Source organism: Pristiophorus japonicus, chromosome 31, assembly GCF_044704955.1.
Source record: "Pristiophorus japonicus isolate sPriJap1 chromosome 31, sPriJap1.hap1, whole genome shotgun sequence".
Taxonomy (NCBI): Eukaryota; Metazoa; Chordata; class Chondrichthyes; family Pristiophoridae; genus Pristiophorus; species Pristiophorus japonicus.
This window is the reverse complement of record NC_092007.1, coordinates 4,239,569-4,262,845: the sequence shown is the minus strand read 5'-3', so window position 1 is coordinate 4,262,845 and position 23,277 is coordinate 4,239,569. Positions and strand designations below refer to the sequence as shown.

The 23,277-nt window shown below is 40.2% G+C and overlaps 1 pseudogene; it reads right to left on the bottom strand.

Moving 5' to 3' along the window:
• The window catches only part of LOC139240306 (sialoadhesin-like), a 60,684-nt pseudogene that overhangs the window by 34,528 nt on the left and 2,879 nt on the right, over positions 1-23,277 (bottom strand).

The following is a 23,277-nucleotide window of genomic DNA, read 5'->3' as shown; positions in this document are numbered from 1 at the left end:
CTTTCACCGTCGCTAGGTCAAAATCCTGGAAGTCCCTCCCTAACAGCACTGTGGGAGTACCTTCACCACACGGTTCAATAGGTGACTAACCACCACCTTCTCAAGAGCTACTTGGAATGCTTTCCTCTTCAGCGCTGACTGCTTTCCGTGAATGAACTAAAATAAAATTTCATTTGATGTGCTGTTTTAATGATCTTTCTTTGTAGTGAACTGATGTGATTTGTTCTCTTTAAATGTCCGTCAAATAGTCGACAGTTCAAAGCATCGAGTCTCTGAATATGATATTTTAACACAACATTAATAAAAGTAACAGAGTTTAATTTGCCTCCATTTTCATGTACATTGTTGGAAGAATGTGTGCTCGACAATGTGCTGCATGTCAGTTCTAAGGAATTGAAGTTTTTTTTATTTCAGACTACAAGAATTACCAATGAATAACTAGAAGTATATTAAAGGACCCAATAAATGAGCGCCTGTCGCAGTTTCATCAATGTACTACTTGATGCAGTTATGCCACATTGCGCCATCTTCCATTATTGACATACTGATCCAAATGGGCAGCTTTGCTTCCATTATTGGAGCCATCGAAGTTGTTTTGCATTATTTCCGCAGAAAGGGATGACACTACCCCAAACACATTCAAATGGGCGCCTTCCAGCAAGCAGGCAGGAGAACATTACAATTTAATCCAGAGATTGGGAAATTAAATCTAATATCTAATTGAGAAATTCACACAAACTTACATTGCACAGAAATCTGTGTGGAGCGGTTTGCGGTGCCCAGGGTATTTTCAGCCACGCACCAATATTCACCGTCATCCTCAGAACAAATGGTGTGGAATATCTGCTTGACTTCACCACTGGAAGAGGCGCTGATCACTTCACCATTTTTCACCCATCTTAAACTGACCGGTTGTTTACCCCAGGCCGTGCAGTATAATAATACTGTGCTGCCTTCCACTGCTACGATAGAGGAATTGACGGTTGGTTTATCCAGTCCAGCTGAAACAGGCATTAATGCAACACGTGAATATCGAGTGAGCTTTATTTAAATCATGAATATCTCATTAAATTGCGTAAGCTGTCGAATCTGAAATGCAAACACTATTTTTTACTGCCCCACAGTTTAAATTTATAAGAGAATTGTCTTTCTTCAACAGTTATCCATCTCTACCACTTTGGCTACTCGATGGCGGAAGAACATTAACACTGACTGCTCATTTGAGCTAATTCTGAAGTCCAACTAGAACTGAGATCTGCTATCATAGCAGCATCCAGATTTGGACGCTTACTCTGCTCGGCTTTTGATAACCATTTACTATTCACTAATTTCAGAACAGCACTGGGGAACATTAGAATAAGAATGAACAGTCTCACTAATCAAACTCTGAGAGCCGCCAGCATTGGTTTATGGCTCTGAATCTTCCTAAAATAGCCTTACGGACGCACAATCTTTGCTCAATACTTTCCCTGATATGGTCCTAAACCGTGATTATTTCGTTGGTGATGGAAGGACAAATAATCAAACCCGATGGCTGATGTCTATTAATTTTGAGCAGGCACTTACATTTAATCTCCAAGGTAAGAGTTTGTGGAGTAGAGGATTTGAAGCCATCGATCAGAATAGTGCATCCGAGAATAGCTCCGTGATGAGCAGGTAAAGGAGTGAAGGTGATCACGGATGATACTGTCCGAGAAACTGACCGTTCATTGATAAGTCCGGCTCCATCATATGTAAACCATGGGAGAGGGAGGGACACATTGTAGTAAATCCACTTAAGTTGCAGTTTGCCATCTGGACAATTGTTAGTGATGGAACAGTTCAGTCGGGCAGTTTGTCCAGAAATCAGCTCCCCATGACTGGAAATCACCGGCTTTTCTATAGGAGAATAACATAATGAATTGCTTTTCTATAGCGCCTTTCATGACCAACGGACATCTCTAAGCACTTTACAGCTAAGGAAGTATTTTTGAAGTGTTCTCACTGTAGAAAACACAGCAGACAATTTGCGCACATCAAGCTCCCACAAACAGCAATGTAGTGATGATCAGATAAACTGTTCCTGTTATGTTGATTGAGTGCTAATTATTCGCCACTATACAGCAGATAACTCCCATGCTCTTTTTTGAAATAGTGCCGTGGTAACATTTATGCCCACTTGAGAGAGCCAATGAGCCGTGGGTTTAACTTCTCATCCAAAGGATGGCACCTCCGACAGTGCAGCACTCCTTCAGTACTGCACTGGTAGCGTACATTTATTGTCAGAGTAGATTTATGTGCTCAAGTCACTGAAGTGCATCTTGAACCCACAACCTTCTGACTCAGAACTGAGTGTCCTATCCTGTAAGTCACAGCTGGCACAAGAGCAGGAGCAAACGAGTGTGATAGATTTAATACAATATTAAAATTTCAATATTAAAACGTGCAAGTCATCTGCTCCAACTCAATCTGAAAATAATTAAAAGTGAACATATTTAGTTATTTTTCTGATCCTACGTACTGCAAGTGAGTTCATTATTCTGAAATATGCCTTGGAGTTATAAAGAAATTTAATGCCGCACTGGGCAATATATGGCATTCAGTAATTAACCTTTAATCACTTTAGCACTTACATTATATTTTTAATGGAATTGATACCTATATAACCGTTTTTTCACGCAGGAATTAGAATCAAGTTAACTCTACAAGCATCGCAAATATTAATCCTTTCATATACCACACTTTTCTCCAGCACTTTCCATTCTGATTGTGACCATAGCAGAATCTGAGAGATACAAAATTATGGTGCAAATAAAAGTCAATATAGAAAGATGATACTCAAGAAATAATCAACAAATAACACATTCATGGAGAAACACAGCAAGTTCCTAATGTTTAAATCTGATCAATTCTTCGGAAGAAAAACCATGTTGATGACGTGGAATCAGAATAAACAAATAAGTCAAAATATTAACTATGCACTTTCGCATAACTCTAACATCTACCTTTCAGTTTAGCTCAAAATGAAAGCAGGGTATGTGACCTGTGAATAAGGAATGCCATGCAAAAAGGCTGCATTAATACGGTGCCTTTCAATACTTTGCGACGTCCAAAAACGCTTCACAAAAAATTAAACAGAAATGTAACCAGCAAAACATTGCCGACGGTAAATACAGAAGATAATTGGAAAACGAATATCAAAAAGTTTGGAATTAAGGGTGAAGTAGGAATTCCAATACACACTGTTCAGAGGCGACGATGCAGTGTGTCCGCTTAAAGGAGTCATATTGTAAATCTTTTCTGCACCCTCTCCTTTGGAAATATTTGGATATAGCGCTGGACAGTGATGACCAAATGACTCGATAGTAATTAATAGTCGATGTATGGGGTAAAGTTTAACAAATGAAATTGGTGTAAAACTGGCGGTATCTGATCATCGACAGATTATCCATACACGCCTGCTTTTACTTTCCATTGCATGCCAAAGAAAGCAAAATTGGGCTCGGCATATAATGAAAGACACGTTGAAACCTATTCCAATGTTTAAAGTGTGCCTCCCAGTAATTAAATCTGAGAACTAAAAGGAGTTGCAAATGGATAATGGAGAGATACTAGAATGAGGAATTATGAGGCATATACAACTCATTTTGTGTCAATATCAACATAAGAAATTAAGAAAAAACATTATAAGTAGAATCAGTAATAGGCAATTCGAACCCCTGGACTGGACCTGCCATTCAATAACAAATAAGGTGATAGATTTTAGCTTGACCAGTGGAAAACTGTGTGATGTGGAAGAAAGGGGAAATATGGAGTTAACGGTTCAAAAGAGAGTGAAAACAGTAATTCCAGTGGAAACTTGCCAGATAACGTTATTGGAATTCTGCCTTTAATGTGAAGAGATGTTCGATGTAAAATTCAAGATTCTAAAGTGAACAACAGTAAGAAGATGAATTTTCGGCTCCAGTCTATAGGAAGGCTCCAGGGCGAATTCTTCAGTATTCTGGCTGGTAGGAGGATGTACAAATATCAAGAAAGTTTCAAAAATTGGGGCAGATCCTATTTGGGTAGACCAGATTTTTGGATGATTTAACTGCTGTGCCTTAACTTATGCAGCAGAGGTAAAGTGGAGCTAGAACCAGACTTAGGCAGGAGTCGAACTTGCCACCCAGGTCAAAACTGGCATTCCGGGCCAGTCACCAATTTGAGCAACAGCCCTAGTTTCATTACCTTCCATTTAATTGGAAATAATTAACCGCTGGTTTATGTATTAGTGGAACGACCAAAAACGTCAGTCTTACGTCCCCTCAAAAAGTTGCAGATCTATCCTCGTCGAAACATTTCAGAATACGTGAGAAAGGTGTTGACGGGATTTGCAACAAATGGTTATGAGGATTGAGTCGGCACAGGCGTTATGGAGTGTTGCTCAAGTGAAGGATAAATAGCAAAACAGAATTTCTGGGCTGAAAGACATGTTTTACTGCTATTCTTTTTACAAATGTCTGCATTTAGGATATGAACCATTGCGTCTCTTATCAGTAAACCTGTACAATATGTTTCAACTACCCTTTGAGATCGGCCAGGCACAACATAGGTTGATTCAGTCTGAACAACTGGAATAGAAATGTAGAAAAACAAAAGGAAAACTCACCTGAAACAGAAAGAAACACTTTAGAACGGTCAATGCGATGAGTAATAGAATTCCAGCCCCACATGATGCTCACGATGAAGTGATATATACCCTCATCACTCTTCCTGATATCTTTTATCAGGAGTGAACACTGTCCCTTTGCAAGGTTGCCCTTGAACTCAGCTCTGCCACTATAATTAATATGCTGCCTGAAAGAATCATTCGAATCATAGATAATAGAGTCATTCTTATTCGCAGGACCAGGATCACTCTTTATCCACCTCCCCTTCATGTTTTTGAAGAAGGTTATATTATCAAAGGTACATGGCACCTCTGCACAAGAACCGAAGACTGCGGACATCGTGTGTGGCATCACCACAGAGCATCGAGTACTGCAAACGACTGAGAGAGAGAAAAAAAATTAGAAACATTTTAATATCCATTCAAAATGCATTACAATATCATGAACAAACATCAACATGTTTGTTCATTGACTAACAATCGCTATCTCAATCGAAATTGAAATATCATTTTAAAACTTTGCACAATCAAATAAATTACAAACCAAATACCAATCGCAACACCTATTGCAATGTTCATTGGAATATATATTTGATACTATTTTTATTAACGAAGAAAGGAACAGAACAATACCTAACTGCAATTCTTTTGTAATTGATTTGAATAGTGGTGAGTTGGCATTCCATGAGTGGTTAACGCGTGCATTACAGAAGTTATGTGGGATTTTTGCCGGTTTAGATCACATTTAAATATAGGGCCTTTGAAGTTATATTAACATTGTGTAGTATTGCACATTTAGTAGCATGCTGCTGCATATGTATTGCGTATTTTCAAGGGAGAATCAATCGAAGTGTGATGCTGATTCTAATTCATATAAACTTTTGTAATACTCATCTCAAAACCGAAAATATATACACTAAGAAGCAATGAATGCCCAATAAAATCTACATGAAATATACATAAAAATTTATATGAATTAGAATCAGCATCACACTTCGATTGATTCTCCCTTGAAAATACACAATACATATGCAGCAGCATGCTACTAAATGTGCAATACTGCACAATGTTAATATAATTTAAAGGCCCTATATTTAAATGTGATCTAAACCGGCAAAAATCCCACATAACTTCTGTAATGCACGCGTTAACCACTCATGGAATGCCAACTCACCACTATTCAAATCAATTACAAAAGAATTGCAGTTAGGTATTGTTCTGTTCCTTTCGCACAAAATATAAATCACTTGCTGCAGAAATGGGAATAAAATCATAAGAAATGTACCTTCAGTCAATGTCATGATAGAAATAAACACGCAACTCCTCATGGTTGGAATATGCTGCCGATTTCACTGCCAAAATGAAGAAGCTATTTCCCAATTAAGACCATTCAATTTCTGAATTCTTCATGCCGGTCGCATCTCGGATTTCTTTGCTAATCATCAACAGACAATCTCCGAAATACGTACTCATTACATGCCGATCTGTAGACTGGGGCTTACTCACTCAGCTCCATTGGTGAGGTAAATGATCGCATCTCTTACACATGCGCTGTGTTGCTGAATAGGATGTTCCTATTCAGGTATATCAAATTGTTGCTAAGGGAGAGTTAATACAGAAATAACATATGTATTTCTGGCTTTCAAACACATACATACCACATCTGCTGTTATTTAAGAACATAATATGTGGGAATCTGTGAAAGAGGGCATTTGCAGTGACATTTGACTCACATTTCACATATATTCACATTTCCGGCATCTAATACGAGGTGAATGTTGGTGGCGTGAAACTACAGTTAGTTTGGATGCTGCAATCTATAGATGTGTGGTTTCGTCAGTTTCGTATTAACCATCCAGCATGCATTTGTGACGACAGCAAAACCTGTTTGACATTAAACAATTTGGCTGTGTGTTTAACGAATTATATTCTATTTCAATTAAATCTTTAGTTGCACTCTAAATTGTAGAAGCGAACCAAAAATCATCTCTATTTGTAGCAGCACTACTTTTGTTGCAAATTTCGCTAACAGATCTGGAACTTGTTAAATAGACTTTAGGTTTTTGTCGTAAATGCAAGTACTGCTGAAAAACACAGTTAAATTCACAGAAATAAGAGGTCCCGCCAAACAGATCAGTGTGGTATAATTCTGCATACACAATAATTCTCCACCATTCCTCTCCAATAAGCAAATTCGATTAAGTGGAAATAAATTGATAAGGGTTCGGGCCCACACCATTTATTCCAAAATTGGGATAAAGGACAAGGTCTCAAAAAATAACCAGTGTCAGTGGCTAATGGCTTTACACATTACAACAAGGAAAATTAACATCCGGCAGGCTGTTTTTTGACGGGCTGGCATTTTCCACCCGGCAGTAAAAGTAAAAATGCACCTGAGCGTGAAATTTGTCTTGTCAAAACACCAGTTTTCTTTCAAATCCTGAAAATAATGTAATGGCATAGACTTTCCTGGGACCATGACTGCCTATAAGCGTCATACTTGGCAGTAAGTTCTTCGCAAGTTCCGGGTTTCCATATGAGTGAAAACACGGAACTTGGAAACTGTCCTGTTTGTCATTGATAGTTTATCGTACCCAGCAACAGAAAGTGGAGATTGGCTGTTGCAGAGTTCAGCTATTTTCCCAACTATGGCCCAGTAAATTCCCATTAAACCCTTATACCTGGTAAAATCAAGAGTAAGACCTTCCTTCAACAGTGTAAGCATTTATGTAACTATTAAAATACTTTAAAAATGATTCAACCATACAAATCCTTTAAAATTAATGTTTAAATTCATTTGTCAACTAATTTAATTTTCTATTTACATTTCTAATTAATTTGCATTTTCATTCATTTTGGGCATGTGATGATTTTTTTGAGTTCACTTTGTTTTTAGCTGATTCCTATTAAGATTAAGAGGATTGATTACATGAATGGAATCCCCATAAACATCATGGGAATTTTCCTTTGTGGTTGATTGGGTTGGTTCACGTGATCCCAGGGAGGCTTGTGAACTGCATGCGTCCACAGATAAGTGGGTCTTTCGGCAGGCATATGCTGGCAGGCCAAAGTTACGAAGGCACCAGGTAGTTGCGGTGTTTACTTACGTTGGGAGGCATTCGCCATTGGGAAGCTTCCGACCACAATTCCCAGCCAATATGTCAGTATGAGCTTCAGGCAATTCACTGAATTATTTAACAGAATCACCACAACAAATTCCCACCTCCGTCCTTCGTCCAATATTATACTAGTGGACACCAGGTCCGCTTATTAGGCCGCAACTTGAAGTTATGCTGTAACTCACTAGGTGTTTTTGATTTTCCTTCCTCTTCACCATTAATAACTGAATATCGCTTTCTAAATGAGGCTGACATCCTTCCTCATAATGTCTCCAATATTGTGAAGGTTAAAGAACATTGATGTTAAAGATAGGTGGACAATGACCGAGATCTAATTGGTGAAGCTTGTGCATTTCTTAATATCTTTACATTCTACTCCGTGACAAAAAAGGTAAATATTGAATAGTTACACTGAGTATTAAATTCTATGTACAGCAATCTGTGCTCGACAATGACAGCCAGCGACATGGTTAGTTTTGTCCACTTGAACTAAGAGATAGAAACGGATGAAAGTCTAATTTAAAATAACAGCAATCAGCTAAGTAGCAGTCCCTCTGACTAAGCTACAGTGAGAAGCAGTCACGTGTCCCTAATAGTGCAGTTGTTTGTACAAAGACATAAGCAGATGAGGAGATTGTTTACCAACCTAGCATACAGCGAGAATATTACCACTGTATGGACACTAACCGTACACCACATATTCAAGAAGGAATCTTCCAACTATAAATGCTCCCAATATTTCTACACTCTCTCTACTACACAGAAACCGGAGGGAAATCTCCCCACTATACTCACAGTGTCACTACCATGACTAGATTAGAATGAATCTTCCAATTATGCATACACAGACCCAACAACAGAGACTATACGAATTAGTTCTAGTATTCTAGAAACATAAGAAATAGGAGCAGGAGTAGGGCATATGGACCTTGAGCTTGCTCCGCCATTCAATGAGATAATGACAGATAATCGACCTCAACTCCAGATGCTTGCCTTGTTCCCATATCACTTAATTCCCCTCGGGCTCAAAAATCTACCTCAGCTTCAAATGTGCTCAACGATTCCACATCCACTGCCATTTGGGTAAGAGAATTCCAGAGATTCAGAACCATCTCAGTGAGTATGGTTCTTAATGAATACTTTGTGTCTGTTTTCGGGGTAAAGCAAACATTGCAATCAGGGAGGAGGAGTGTGATATATTAGATGAAATAAGCAAAGTGAGATAGGAAGTATATAGGACTTTAGCCGAGTTGAACGTGAAACAAGCCCAGGGCTGGATGAAATGAATCTAGACTGGTAGGATAATCAAAATAGGAAGTAGCAGAGGCTCTTACCATCATTTTTCAATCTTCTCTGACTACAGGTGTGGTGCCAGAGGATTGGAGGACTGGAGGACTGCTAACATGGCACCTTTGATAAAAAGCGAGAAAGAGATAGACGTGGTAGTTACAGGCCAGTCAGCCTAACCGTGTGGTTGGAAAATTTTGGGGAAAATTAGCAGGTACAGGAACAATCTTCATTTAGAAAGACACGGATTAATCAAGGACAGTCAGCATGCATTGGTTAAGGAGGATCATGTCTGACGAACTTGATTGAATTTTTTGAGGAGGCAACAGGAAGGGTTGATGAGGGTACTGCATTTGATGTAGTGTATATGGATTTTAGCAAGACTTTTGATAACGTCCCACAGGGCAAACTGGTCTTGAAAGTAAACGCCGATCAGATTGAGGGCAAAGTAGCAAGTTGGATACAAAATTGGCTCGGAGGCTCGAAGCAAAGACAGATGGTTGATAGGTGCTTCTGTGACTGGAAGGCTGTTTAAAGTGAGGTTCCACGGGGCTCAGTCATAGGTCTCTTGCTTTTTCTGGTATATATCAATGATTTAGACGTTAATGTAGGGGTATGATTAAGAAGTTTTCAGATGATTCTAAAATCTGCAGTGTGGTTAATAATGTAGAAGAAAGCTTTAGACTGCAGGAAGATACCAATGGGCTGGTCAGGTGGGCAGAAAAGGGGAAATGCAATTCAATCCGGAGACTGAGGTAATGCTTTTGAGGAGGGTGAACAAGGCAAGGGAATACACATTAAATGGTACGACACTAAGAAGTGTAGAGGAATAAAATGACCAGGAACGAAACAGGCAATACTGTCCAACTGGTCCATGCTGGTGTTTATTCTCCACGGGATCCTCATCACACCCTGCTTCATCTAACACTATTGGAATAAGCTGATATTTTTTCTCCCTTATGTGCCTATGTAGATTCATCTTAAATTCATCTCAAATATGCACGTCAACTATTCCATGTGATAGCGCGTCCAACCATTTAACCACTTACTAGGAGATAAGTTTACCCAGGGAAGATTTAATGGAAATATTCCCTTTGGTCTCATCATTTCTACCTTCGTTTTAAGCTATCATCACTTCTGTCAGTTATTCAGCGACTTTTCTCCACTTGATCACTTCACATATCATTTTCACTTGATGTGGATTTTGCCTTCTTCATTCCCCTCCCATCGGACCCATCACCTTCTTTCTCCCATCCCATCCGCATCGTCCCACCACCCTTTCCCATCCTTCCTTCCCCTCTGCCAAATAGCTCTTCCTCACCCTCCTCCTCATGCTCCAATTATCCATCTCGTTCTCCTCTCCCAATCCTATCTCTCCCTGCCCACCCGTCACACTTTCCCACCTCCCTCACCTCCTATCTACTCCTCCCCTTCCCCTCACCTTCCCCCTGCACTGCCCTAACCAACCCCATAATTTACACACAGCTGGCAGTGCAATCTGGTAGAATCGGACGATATAGCTATCAGAAAGAGACGAAAAGGCTGGCTCTCAAATATATAACCTTTTCCTTTATTATCACTTCTGCCGTTTAATCAGCTCCTCTTCTCCACTGGATCACTTTGTTGGTTACTTATTCTGTATGGCTCCTTTTTCCACCCCAAAATATTGATCCGTTTTACTTTTTCCCTCCTTCCTGCTCCTCCTCTTTGGCCCCGAATCTCGCCTCCTCACCATTAAAAAGAATGGGTCACAGCTGAAAAAAATGGCCATGAGTCCTGGTCATAATGTAGCGTTTCAGCAGATTGCATCCATTGGGAGATGTTCATCCGAATGTACCCAGAGGCATGAATGATCACTGAAATCCTGTGTTAATGGCTTGTACCTGCCAGGAACAGGCAGCACTGAAGCCTGACACTGTTGTGTTTCTCCTTCTGCTGGAATTATGTCACATTACTTTTAAGTTCATCTACATTCATTCACTTCGAATAGAGAAAGGCATACCAGTGTGATTCCACGTGACTGCGGATCACAGCGCTCATGTACCAAGAGCAGCTCAAAGCAGTCAATTGAAGCCCAGAGCATTAAATCACTTAGAGGAATTGTACATTTTCCCATGCGGCTGAGGCAGAGAGCCCCGTTGGAGAGTTCTGGACCTGGGAGTAATAGCCTTTTGCAGTGGGGATCTGGTCTGGGGAGTGCTGCACCCTTCCAACGCACGACTAGCGCAAAATCGCTGGCACCATTGCTCAATTGAAATTAACAGGGATTGAGAGAGAGCGAAATGGAGCGGAAGAGTGTCAGCGGGTGAGAAAGAGAGAGAGAGAGAGAGAGAGGAAGAGTGAGAAAGAGTAGAGAAAAGCTACAGTGATCAGGAACAGATAAGATACAGATACAAAAAGTAATGGTAAAAATAAATACACTTGTGTAGGGAAACACGTAATTGGAAATAGGTAAGCATAAGTTTTATTTTTCATAGAGAAAGTTGGGACCTTGCGAAAGTATAGGCTCAGAGTGGCATGAACGTCGAATTCAACGCAATGTGGATGCAGGGAGTGAGAGACACCAATTAAAGTTCATTATACACCGCAATCCATCTTCACGGCCTTTTTCTGCAAGGTTTTCCAAAGGATGGCCAGTTAGTACATCGGGTGCTGGCGTGAATGACCTCAGTGCCGAGTGGGTTGTAGTTAACTGCAAGGGGTGGGTGATGGAAAATTTTGTGGGTGAGAGTGGGCCAGTTTCCAATACTTAGAATCTGATTAAAGAATTAGTTATGCCTTTTATCTCTGTTTGAAAAGAAATTTAAAATCCCAGCAGTGGCACAATATTAAAAATATATAGCGAAAAATGCTTGAACATACCTCGTCGGCCAGCATCTGAAAGTCTACACAGAGCTTTAACCTATTTATGTCAAATAATTTCAGAGTTTTTATTAGCACTGGAGAGGGGAAATTGGTGATAAAGATGTTAAAGGTTTATTATTAAATCTCGAACAGCAATATTTATGTGGAGGACGTGGAAAATAAAACGGAACAAAGCAGCTGCATTTATATAGCACCTTGGACGACTTCAGGACGACCTATGTTTTACAACAACGAGGTACTTTTGCTGTGTAGACACTGTTGTAATGTCGCAAATGCTGCAGCAAATCTGAGCACAGCAAGAACTCACAAACAACTAGCAGATACTGACCAGAACTTTTGTTTTGGTGATGTTGGTTGAAGGATCAATATTGGCCCCCCGCATCAGGCTGATCTTCGCTGCTTTAATTCAAACGAAGTGTATGCTTTTTTGAAGTCTGCCTAGGAGGACAGACCAGGCAAGCTTTATCATCTCATTTTACCGATACCAGCTTCGACAGCGCAGCACTGTTCTGATGTGCCAGCCTCAGATGTGAGCTAAAATCTCTCGACTTTGAACCATGGCCTATCACTTAATATTAAGTTAAATGTTTTTGGTTATTATTTGTTCTATAGATATATTAATGATATGGATCCTATGAGCTTTAACTTTATATTAACGTTTAAATATGCAGCCGCAAGCATTATAGGTCATTGCACAATACAACACAAACTATAAGGGGATGCAGCCTTGCCATAATTAAGGTAATTCTGCTTCAATTGTCCAACATTACTTTCACTCTAGACGTCATCGATGGCTAGTATTCACCACAAGTAATTTGGCACTAAATAGAACCGAGCTCTTCTCGCCTCTGCTGTGGGGCTGTACTGACATTAGGCATAAAAAATAAGCAAGCTCTGCGTTGCCACGGCGAAATAGAACACTGGGGAGCCACTGAAGATGCTTTATATGATGCGACAGTGTTAAACTCAAATAGGATCTCAGATCAATAAACACATCCGTAAACTTCTAAAACGCCAATCTCGTACTTGGTTCAGAAAACATGTCACTGAAGTAGTCACTAAATTATTCTGTCTACACCAAACTGGGTGCTCATCTGCAAGCGCATCATTAAACAAGTCAGTAAAACCAGCTGGTCCCTCGATCTAGTCATAAATCTAAATGGTCAATACTACCAAAGTGGGCTTTCAATTCGAACACAAACTCACACACAAGTCAATGAAATCATAACTGCCCTTGGACCTGAAAACACAGCCCTAAACTAGCCAGTATCATGAAACTGGTGCCTGAGTCGGACCACCCACCACTAAACTAATCAAACTATATTAATTCAGCTATGTCATCAATCTGGCCACATTTTTACAAACTAATCTAAAAATTGAAACTGAGCCCAGGTTCTTAGCGCACATCCCGTCTTTCTCATTCTCTCCTACACACGAACCACCCCCTCTCTCTCTCCCTATCTATCTCTCCCTCTCCCTCTCTCCCCTACACTCTTACTATCCCCCTCTCTCTATTTCGCAACCTTTCTGTCTGTATGTCTGTCTCTCTCCCTCTCTCTCTCTCTCTGTCTCTCTCTCTCTCTCTATCTATCTATCTATCTCTATCTATCTCTCTCTCTCTCTATTTCTCTCTCTCTCTATTTCTCTCTCTCTCTATATATATATATATATATATATATATATGTATATATATATATATATATATCGCTCTCTCTCTATCTGTCTTATATCTATCTCCCTCTCTCTGTCAATTTATTTCTGCCACACACTCGCTCTCCTCTCTCTCTCGCTCCCTTTCTCTCCCTCTCACTCTCTTTCTCTCGCACCCTCTCTATCTATGGATATGTTTCTTCTCTCTGTCACTCACTCTATTCTCTCTGTCAACGTTTTTCTGTCACTCACTCTCTCTGCTTCACACACTCACCCTCTTTCATCTAGGACAGAGAAGGATGTTGGTTGAGCGGGCAGAACTCTTTAAAATTGTGATGGGGTTTGAAAGGCTAGATATAGAAAATATGTTTTTAGTTCTGGGAATTGCTTGGGGTTTGATAGGCTAGATGTGGAGACGATGCTTTCAATTCTGGGAATTGCTATACTAAGGGCCGCAAATGTAATATTGTCACCAATGAACTCAATAAATAATTCATGATCAACTTCTTTACCCGAGAATATTTACAAAGTGGAACTCACTTATCAGGAGTTGCTGAGACGAAGAGCAAAGATGCCTTCAATACAAGCTATATAAATACATCAGAGTGAAAGGAATAGAAGGGTCTGCTGATAGATTACAGATCATTTGTTTAAAAACATCGGATTTATGCTATGTAAAAATGTATGTAATTATCTCTTACTCATTATATCAGCTTTTCTCTCTCACTCCCAGTCTCTGCCATCCCGCATTTCCTTCACTGCCTCTCACCTTCCCTCCCTCATCCCCTCTCTCTCTCTCTCTCTCACACTCACTCTTCGTCACTCTGTGTACCTCCATGTGTGCCTCTACGTCCGTCTTTTTGAACACATCGAATGAGTGTCCAGTGGGGTTCAAAAATGATATAACATGGGCGATAAAATGGTGGATTGAAAAAGTAGATATGTTATGGAAAATCTCAGATCTCAACTTACATTACAGTTAAAGCATACAGCTGGAAAATTGCGGGTCTTTTCACAATGCAATACTGTATATAGCCGGATGCTGCTTGACCACAACTAAAATCTGTATAGTTCAACTGTACAACATGATCTGCACACAAGGACGTCATAGATGGTCTGAAATCAACACAAATAATTGGGCTCTAAATAGAAGCGAGCTCTACGCGCCTCTGCTCTGGAATTGTGCCGGCATTAGATGGAAACAAACCCACCTCGGAGCACCCACATCGAAATCTGACAGTGGGTGAGACTCTGACGAAGTTTCAGATGATCATCCAATGGTAAACACAAACAGACTGTCAGATCTAGTCACATATCGTTAAAGTAGTCAAAAACCCGCATTGCTCTGAATCTTTACCAAAATCTCTAATCTTTCAGCCTAAAACAAACTATCACCTCGACGTGAACATACCGCAGTAAACTAGACAGCAAAACCAAACTTGGCCCTCAATCCCGAGACATCCATTTGCTCGTCAATCCAAAGCAACTCGATCCTGAATCTGACCAAATTTCCCCAAACTAGAGCAAAGGGGAAATCTGAATTTGAGTGCACATCCCGTCTCCTTCTGTCTGTCACAATACCACTATCACTCCCTTCACCAGCTCTCACTCTTTTCTCTCTATAAACATAAAGGTGGAGGACTGTGCTCAGTAATGAGGGCAGAAGGCATACTGGATACTTGACCCTATTAGCCGAGGCATAGATTATAAGAGCAGGGAGTTCATGCTTCAAATGTATAAAACACTAGTTAGGCCACAGCAAAAATATTGTGTTCACTTCTGCACACCACATTACAGGAATGATGTGATTGAACAAGGCGGGTAGAGAGGAGATTGTAGAGGCTGTTGCCTCGATTGGAGAATTATAGATACATGGAAAGATTGGATCAGCTGAAGTTGTTTTGTTTGGAACAGAGCAGACGGAGGGGAGATCTGATTGAGCTGTATAAAATTATGAGGGGCCTGGATAGAGTGGATAGGAATGACATATTTCCCTCAGCAGAAGGGTCATACACCAGGGGGCATACATTTAAAGTTATTGCTAGGATAGTTAGAGAGATTTACGGGTATTTTTGTTGATACAAAGGGTGGTGGTGGTCTGGAACTCGATGCCTGAAAGGGTGATAGAGACAGACACCATCAACACGTTTGAAACTTCGTTGGATGTGCAATTGAAGTGGCGTACCATGCAAGACCATGGACCGAGAGCTGGAAAGTTGGATTAGGCTGAATAGGTGGGCTGAATATCCTCCTTCTGCGCCGTAACCTTCAGTGATTCGATGATTCTAACAGAGGGCATTCAAATTAGGAAGGGGATTGATAGGGTATATCTAGAGTTGATGTTTACAGTAGTGGAAAATTGCAAAACTAAGGGACATTAATTTAACATTATTACCAATTGTGAATACACGATCAACCACTTTGCCTCGAGAATTGTTGAAATTTTGAACTCACAGGAACTAGGCGAGGCAAATTGCATAGATGTATTTAAGGGAGCTAGAAAAGCACATGAACGAGAAAGGAATAGACGGATATGGTGAAAAGGAGAGATGAAAAGGCACGAGGAAGTTTGTGATGAGCATAAAAACACCGGCTTGTCATTCTACGGAATCCATGAATGTACTGCTCACATACTATTGTCTGTCTCTCTCTCTCGTTCTCTATGCCTCTCCTGCTCGCATTCTCCATCTCTCATGCTCCGTGCCTCCCTCATGGTCCCTCACAAAATGAATTTAAATCGGGTTTTAAAATGACAAGGTAGACTGAAAAGTGATTTAAAAACAAGATTCAAATTAGATTCAAAAATGGGAAACATTTAGGTGTGAAATCGAGGTATGTTGAGGAGTTTATGACGGGGGCCAAAAGGAGGATTTTAAATATGTGTTACAACTGGATGTTCAAAAAAACAGAGATCTTGGAGGAGGGCATCTGTGGGCTGACAGTAAGTGAGCTCTGCACGCAGACATGATGGACAATTTGGCCGCCATTGGTGCTCCACCTCTGCTCCTCCACCATCTTGTCAATGCAGAGAATTTCTCACACCTCCATTTACACCTTGCCTGCCGTTCTAGACTCGATGGGTGGTCACAAGGGACAGGTGATTCATCCTCCCAGAGTTTAGCCGGTTACAATCTGGCCCCGTTGCCAGTGAATAACATTGTGAGTAGGTGGGGCTGCCATCACCCACTCTGTTCAACCTGGAATTAGGGGACAAGGAGGGATGCGGGGTGAATATTCAAACCTCGGGCCAACTCGGGCAGCCTGTCCGCCCCATTTTCACCCCCAAAACTGTCCCCGTACTCCAGAACCGCTTCCCTCCCCACCTCACCGATTTCTTCCACCTGCCCGGCTTCCTTTCCCATTGACGCCTTCCCTTCTGTCCGAACACACATCACTATCTTAAAGTGGACTCTCAAACTGAACACACATTTTTAATCTAGTCAGTAAAAAAAAAACTGGATATTGATTCTCAGCGCACACCCCTAAAATAGTCGATAAAACGTAACTGGGCCACATACTTGAGCACGCATCCTGATCTCGTCAGTCTAACAAAATATCGCCACCACCCCTCCCCTTCCCACATTTGAGAATACCTCCCTAAACAGAACTGGGCGCTAGTTGTGCAAATCATAATTTCATCAGGCAACATTGATTCTGATTGAGCAGTTGTAATTTCTCCAGTGAGTAGGAAATCTGTACTGGCACTGGGCTATAGCTGATGTAAATTAAGCGTAACTGGACCTTTGGTCAGGACACACATGCCTTCAGCAGTGACTACGAACCACAAATGTGACCTGAACCTGTGCATATATCACTTCACTAGACTGTATTAGGTTAGTAATTTCTGTAAATTACAGAACGTTCATCAAGTGTTGCCTTTTTTGAAGTGTGTTACTTAAAATATATACCATATAGAACATAAACAAGAGTACTCGAAATTCATAATCATATGATGATGCTTTGGCGTGGTGTCAGTGGGGGTGGGGGCGGGTGGTTGGTTGTAGAGATAACAGAGTAGGACAGAGTCCCTCAATCCTTTTCCACAATTTAATAAAATCCTGACAAATCTCTATCCTAACTACCTGTTTGGTTAAGCTCGATGTGCCTTCAGAGTCATTGCTAGCATGAATCTATCTGTCTCAGATTTAAATCTAATAATTGAGCGAGCAGCAACTCCTTTTTGAGGGACCGAGTTCCACATTTCTACCAAACATTCTGTGATGGTGTATTTTTAAGAATTGGTTGAGGGACAGAAAACAGAGACAAGTAATAAAAGTGTCATTTGTGAGTTGGCTGCCTGTGACGAGTGGGGAAACGCAAGGAGCAGTGCTTGCGCCTCAGCTATTTACAATCTACATCAATGATTTGGATGAGGGGAACAAATATAATATAGTTTTCTGATGGTACAAAGCTACGTGGGAATGTAAGTTGTGAGGAGAATGCAAACAGCCTTCAAGTGGATATAGACAAGCGAATTAAGTGGAGAAGAACATGGCAGATGGAATATAATGTGGAGAAATGTGAAGTTATCCACTTTGGCAGGAAAATAGAAAAGCAGATTTTTTTTCAATGGTGAGAGGTTGGGAAATGTTCAGAGGGAACTGGGTGTCCTTGTACACGAGTCACTGAAAGTTTACATGAGGTACAGCAAGCAATTATGGAAGCAAATTGTCCGGTGGCCTTTATTACAAGAGCATTTGAGTACAAGAGTAAAGACGTCTTACTGCAATTATATAGGGCTGTGGTGAGACGCCACTGGAGTATTTTGTACAGTTTTGGCATCCTTACATAAAATTATATACTTGCCTTAGAGGGAGTGTAACGAAGGTTCACCAGGCTGATTCCTGGGATGAGGGAGGTTGTCCTGTGAGAAGAGATAGAGTAGACTAAGCCAATATTCTCTTGAAATTAGAAGAATGAGAGATGATCGCATTGAAACATACAAAAGTGTGACATGGCTTGCCAGGGTAGATGCAGTGAGAATGGTTTCCCTGACTGTAGACTCAATTACCAGAGACCATACTCTCAGAATAAGTTGTCGGCTATTTAGGACTGAGATGAGAAGAAATGTATGCTGATGAATCTTTGGAATTCTCTACCACAGAGTGCTGTGAAGATTCAGTCCTTGAGTATACTCAAGACAGAGAGCCATAGATTGTTGGATATTACTGTCATCAGCCTATATGTGGATAGCCCAGGAAAGTGGAGTTGAGGTAGTAGGTCAGCTATGATCCTATTGAACGCCAGAGCAGGTTCGATGGGCCGAGTAGTCTAATCCTGCACCTTTTGTTATGTTCTTATGTTATAATTTATCCCCTGAATGGTCTCTGAATTTCAGATTATGCCCCAATATCCTAGACTTCTCAACCAGTGGAAAGTGTTTCTCGCTATCTACACTATCAAGTTCATTCAAATAGTGTTTCGCTTCTTCCAAAGCTAAAAAAACATTTCTGAGGTGAGGTGCCCAGAACTGTACACAGTGTATCAAAATGGATGTCGTCACGTGAATACTATGTTCGAATCCATCTGGCAAAGTTTTGCCCATTCACTTAAGGGTGCTAAATTTCCGGCCTCGCCGGGTCCATTTCGAATACGTATGGACCCGCTGATGATCTGCAAAAGCTCGTATTCGGTGCGCAATGACCATGTGCTAAAAACTGGCTTTTCCGATCTGTCAAGTTTTGCCTTGACAGGTCTTCTATATCCCCACAGCCAGGACATTTGCGTGGGCAAGATTTGGCTATTTCCACCTGGTAAAAACATGCACGTATCGTACTTTTACCAGCTTAAGAGTTTTAAAACACATAAAATAAAATTTTTATAAATATGTTTACATTACAATCCCTGAGGTAAATTTATTTTAAACCCTAATGAAATATTAAAGAAATCCAAATAATATTTTATTTTTCTAAAACATTTAATTAAATTTAATTTCAATTAATTTTAATTACGTGAGCTGTTTTTTTAAATTTTTTGCGTGATGTTTAATGTTTTTTGTCTCATAGATTGCAATAAGAACTCGGAGATACGGAGTTCTTATTGATATCAATGAGAATACTGTACCGTTAGTGGTTGTCCAGTCACACGTGACTCCACCTTCTTCGTATGATCCTCCAGGATGGGGGCACGCAACGAAGCACAGGAAGAGAAGGCTTCACACAGGAATCATAGGCGCTTCCTGCAACTCTAGATATTTTTGGAAAACATTCTCGGGTCAGAGGCGTTCGTCCAAAGGAAGCCTCTGACCCGCATTTCAGGCCCAATATATCAATGTCTCATTTTAGTTTCATTCTCTCCCTAATATGTCGCAAATCTTTATTCCATCGGCAAACGTGGATATATGGTGCTCTATTATGTCATTAATAACTATGGTGAGTCACCAACACAGTTTCTTATCGGACCCCACTCGTCAATTCCTTCCATTTCGTGTACATACCTGTTCTCCCTGCACTCTGTCTTCTGAAGCCCAATCACTCTTCAAACCCGTCAAGAAATTGCCTTCAATTCAACGAACATTAATTGTAGCTAACAGGCACTTATGTGGAAAATTATCAATTGTCTTCTCGCCGTTCTTATAGACTACTTATACAAACATTCCACTGACTAATATTTCAGTTATTTCTCAAAAAATATCTATTAGGTGTTTAGATGTTACCTCCGCTTTACAAATACCTGTTGGCTCTCCCTAATCAGCTCAAATAACTGTCAGTGATCAGTCACGTTGTCATTTACAATGGATTCCAATAGCATCCCCACAACAAATGTTCGATCAATATGTATATAGGATGGTTATTATTGATTTTTCACAAGACACCAGCATAAATATTGCGCGGGGAGGGGGGGGGGGTAAATTTCTTTGAGACATCATGTGTACCACTCTGTTAAGGGAATGATTATCTGCATGCAATTGGGTAATTGCGTATAATTACATATAATGTGTGTTATCTAAACAAACCAATTGTCCCTACATGTCTATATGGGCCTACATCCAACCTAATTACAAGAACTCTCTCAGCAGATCCTTCTATTCCTCTTTCCCTCATGTACGTATTTAATTTCTCCTTAACTGCAGCAATGCTGGTCGCCTCATCTATTACCTTTCATAGCAAGTTCCAAATTAAAATACACTGAAGTTTGTGCTCAAAATGTTATTGAATATATTAGTGGTTGTATTATGTTGAAGACCAGTAGTTTAGGGCTCTCTACAAGTGTAAACCTCTTCTGTACGACTAAGATATTAAACACCTTCATAATTTTAAGGACCTCTGTTAACTCACCTCTCAGCCATAAATCTTTTATAGATAAGAGCCCAAGCCAGTTCAGTCTTTCCTCTCAGTTATAACTCGTTAATTCTGTTATCATCTTGTAAATGTTTGTGTTCATTTCCCAGTGCCAAAATACGCTGTTAATTATATGAAAAGTCCAATAAGAATGAGCCAGAAGTGTGCACTAAAGTATTCCTTCCTCTGCTGACACACAATCCATTTTGCTACATCCCCAAACACAGAGCCGTCACATTCCTCCTGTAATTAATGTCAGCACCATTCGTATGACGAGCACGATATTGAACGAGGAATGACTTTGGTCCCATGGTCGTTGCAACTTGCACGTGTGCAATTCACTCTCACTGACTCTCAGCCACATTTAATATCATCCAGAGAGTGGGATAATCAAGGGTCACTCCCGGGAAGGTAACCTTCCATCTCTCGAATAGCTGAACACGTAGATATTTCAGAGAAGCTGGCATTACGCAGAACTGAATGTGCGCATACATCCTATAAGGTCGCATTATAATCACATTCAGAGCTCCACATGTTGTGTCCCTAGAGTAAAACATATTTCCTCTGTACTATATGAACATTCTCCAGTTCTATGATTGTATTTCTATTCACTTCCCGAACATAGTTTATATATTCTAACAGCATTCTCCAAAACAGTTAGTAATGCATTGAATCCCATTCTCTAATATCGGCTTCTGCTAATTCTCCCTTTATTAAATGTTTTCTTATGGTTTGTTTTCAATTCTGGTTACGTATTTGCCCAATAAGTTTCCGAATTTTTTTTCCACACAACTAGCAACTGACCTGTTATGTCATTACATCATTATTTTGTGTTCTACAAGGCGTTGGCTCCTCAGGATTTCAAATTATCCTGATTTAACTCATATGGCGCCCTTGCCCATCGGTTAGTGCGCATGGAGTTCACTCAGAGAATGAATTATGTTCCCCATATTGAAAAGTCCAATAAGAATGAACAGAACTTGCAAAACAAGGCAACGTCAGAGCCTGCCAGAAATAAGGGATCTCCTGGTGAAAGTGAAATGGATTTGACTTTCAGAATTGGCGAACATAGAACGGAAAAGTGTGGTCTGAAAATTGTACGAGCCACATTCGAGGTGATTTTCTGTTACTAAGAACATAAAGTAACGAATAATCCATATCCTGACTCGATTGAGTTGTGATAAGGGTCTCTTCTTTGCCAGCTAGGCTGAACTGATTCTGCTTCACAATGCAATCCCCAGATAGACCGGTTTGGAGCTCGACAGCGTTTGGTTGTCAATTCGGAATGAATCCAGGATTTGCTCAAGCTGAACAATTTGAGGGGAGTTGATCCAGCAGATTAAAATATATATCCATATTGATCGCTGTAGCATTGAAACTCGAATCTTAAATACGAAGACCGCTCGCAGATCGATCACTGCAATCAGAATAATAAAACGGGGCATTAAATCAACGAGGCTACATATATGTTAATTTTAGCAGAATTAATAACGCTTCAGTGTCATTATAAACAATTCTGAAAATGGCACTTCTACCGTGTGAAACTGTTTACTGACAGATTATTTTGTACATTTGACATTCAAAGTATGTATTGTGCGCTCTTACTAGTGAAGATGATCAACCCACATATCAGCAAACAGCGGCTGCAGAACTAACCACAGCAGCACATTTCAAGCACTCACAGTTGAAGAGCTGAAAAATAGCTCAGAATGTGGGAGGTGTGAATCGGGGTGTTTGCAATTGGTGGTGAAAGCTATTTTAGAGTTCGAATGTTTGAATGCCATCGACTGTCATGTAACTGTACAGAGCATATGCGATTGGCTATGACTCATGTAAAGGGAGTTTAGCAGTGACTGTTCGCCTGTAACTTTCGGTCTGACACTGAGGTACATTGTCATGTTCGAACAGTCCCAGAGTGCTCATATTTATGGTCACTAATAGTGGATGATTGTTGGAGGCCATAAAATAAAAGAATCATACAGCAAACAAGGAGCATATTTGAGCCATCGTGCAGGTGATAGCTCTTTAGTAGTGCTGTCAAATTGATCCCTTTTAACAGCTCGTTTCCCATAGCCCCTTATTTTTTTTATTCCAGTTTTCTTCTTCTTCACTTTTGAATGTTATTATTGAATTTACTTCCAGCACAGGTTCAAGCAATGCTTTCTTGATCACTACAGCTATTTGTGTAAAAATGATTCCTCGAATCACCGCTCGTTTTTTTCCAATCCATTTAATTCTGTTTCCTCCGTTTACTGATGCTTTGCCACTGGAAACATTTCTCACTTATTAGCTCTATCAAAACATTTGCTGATTATGAAAACTTCTTTCAAATCTCCTCCTAACATTTTATGCTCTAAGTAAAACAATGCAGTGCTAAACACACCTTAACAGAGGGCAGTGCGTATGATGTAGTGTATATGGATTTTATGAAAGCTTTTGATAAGGT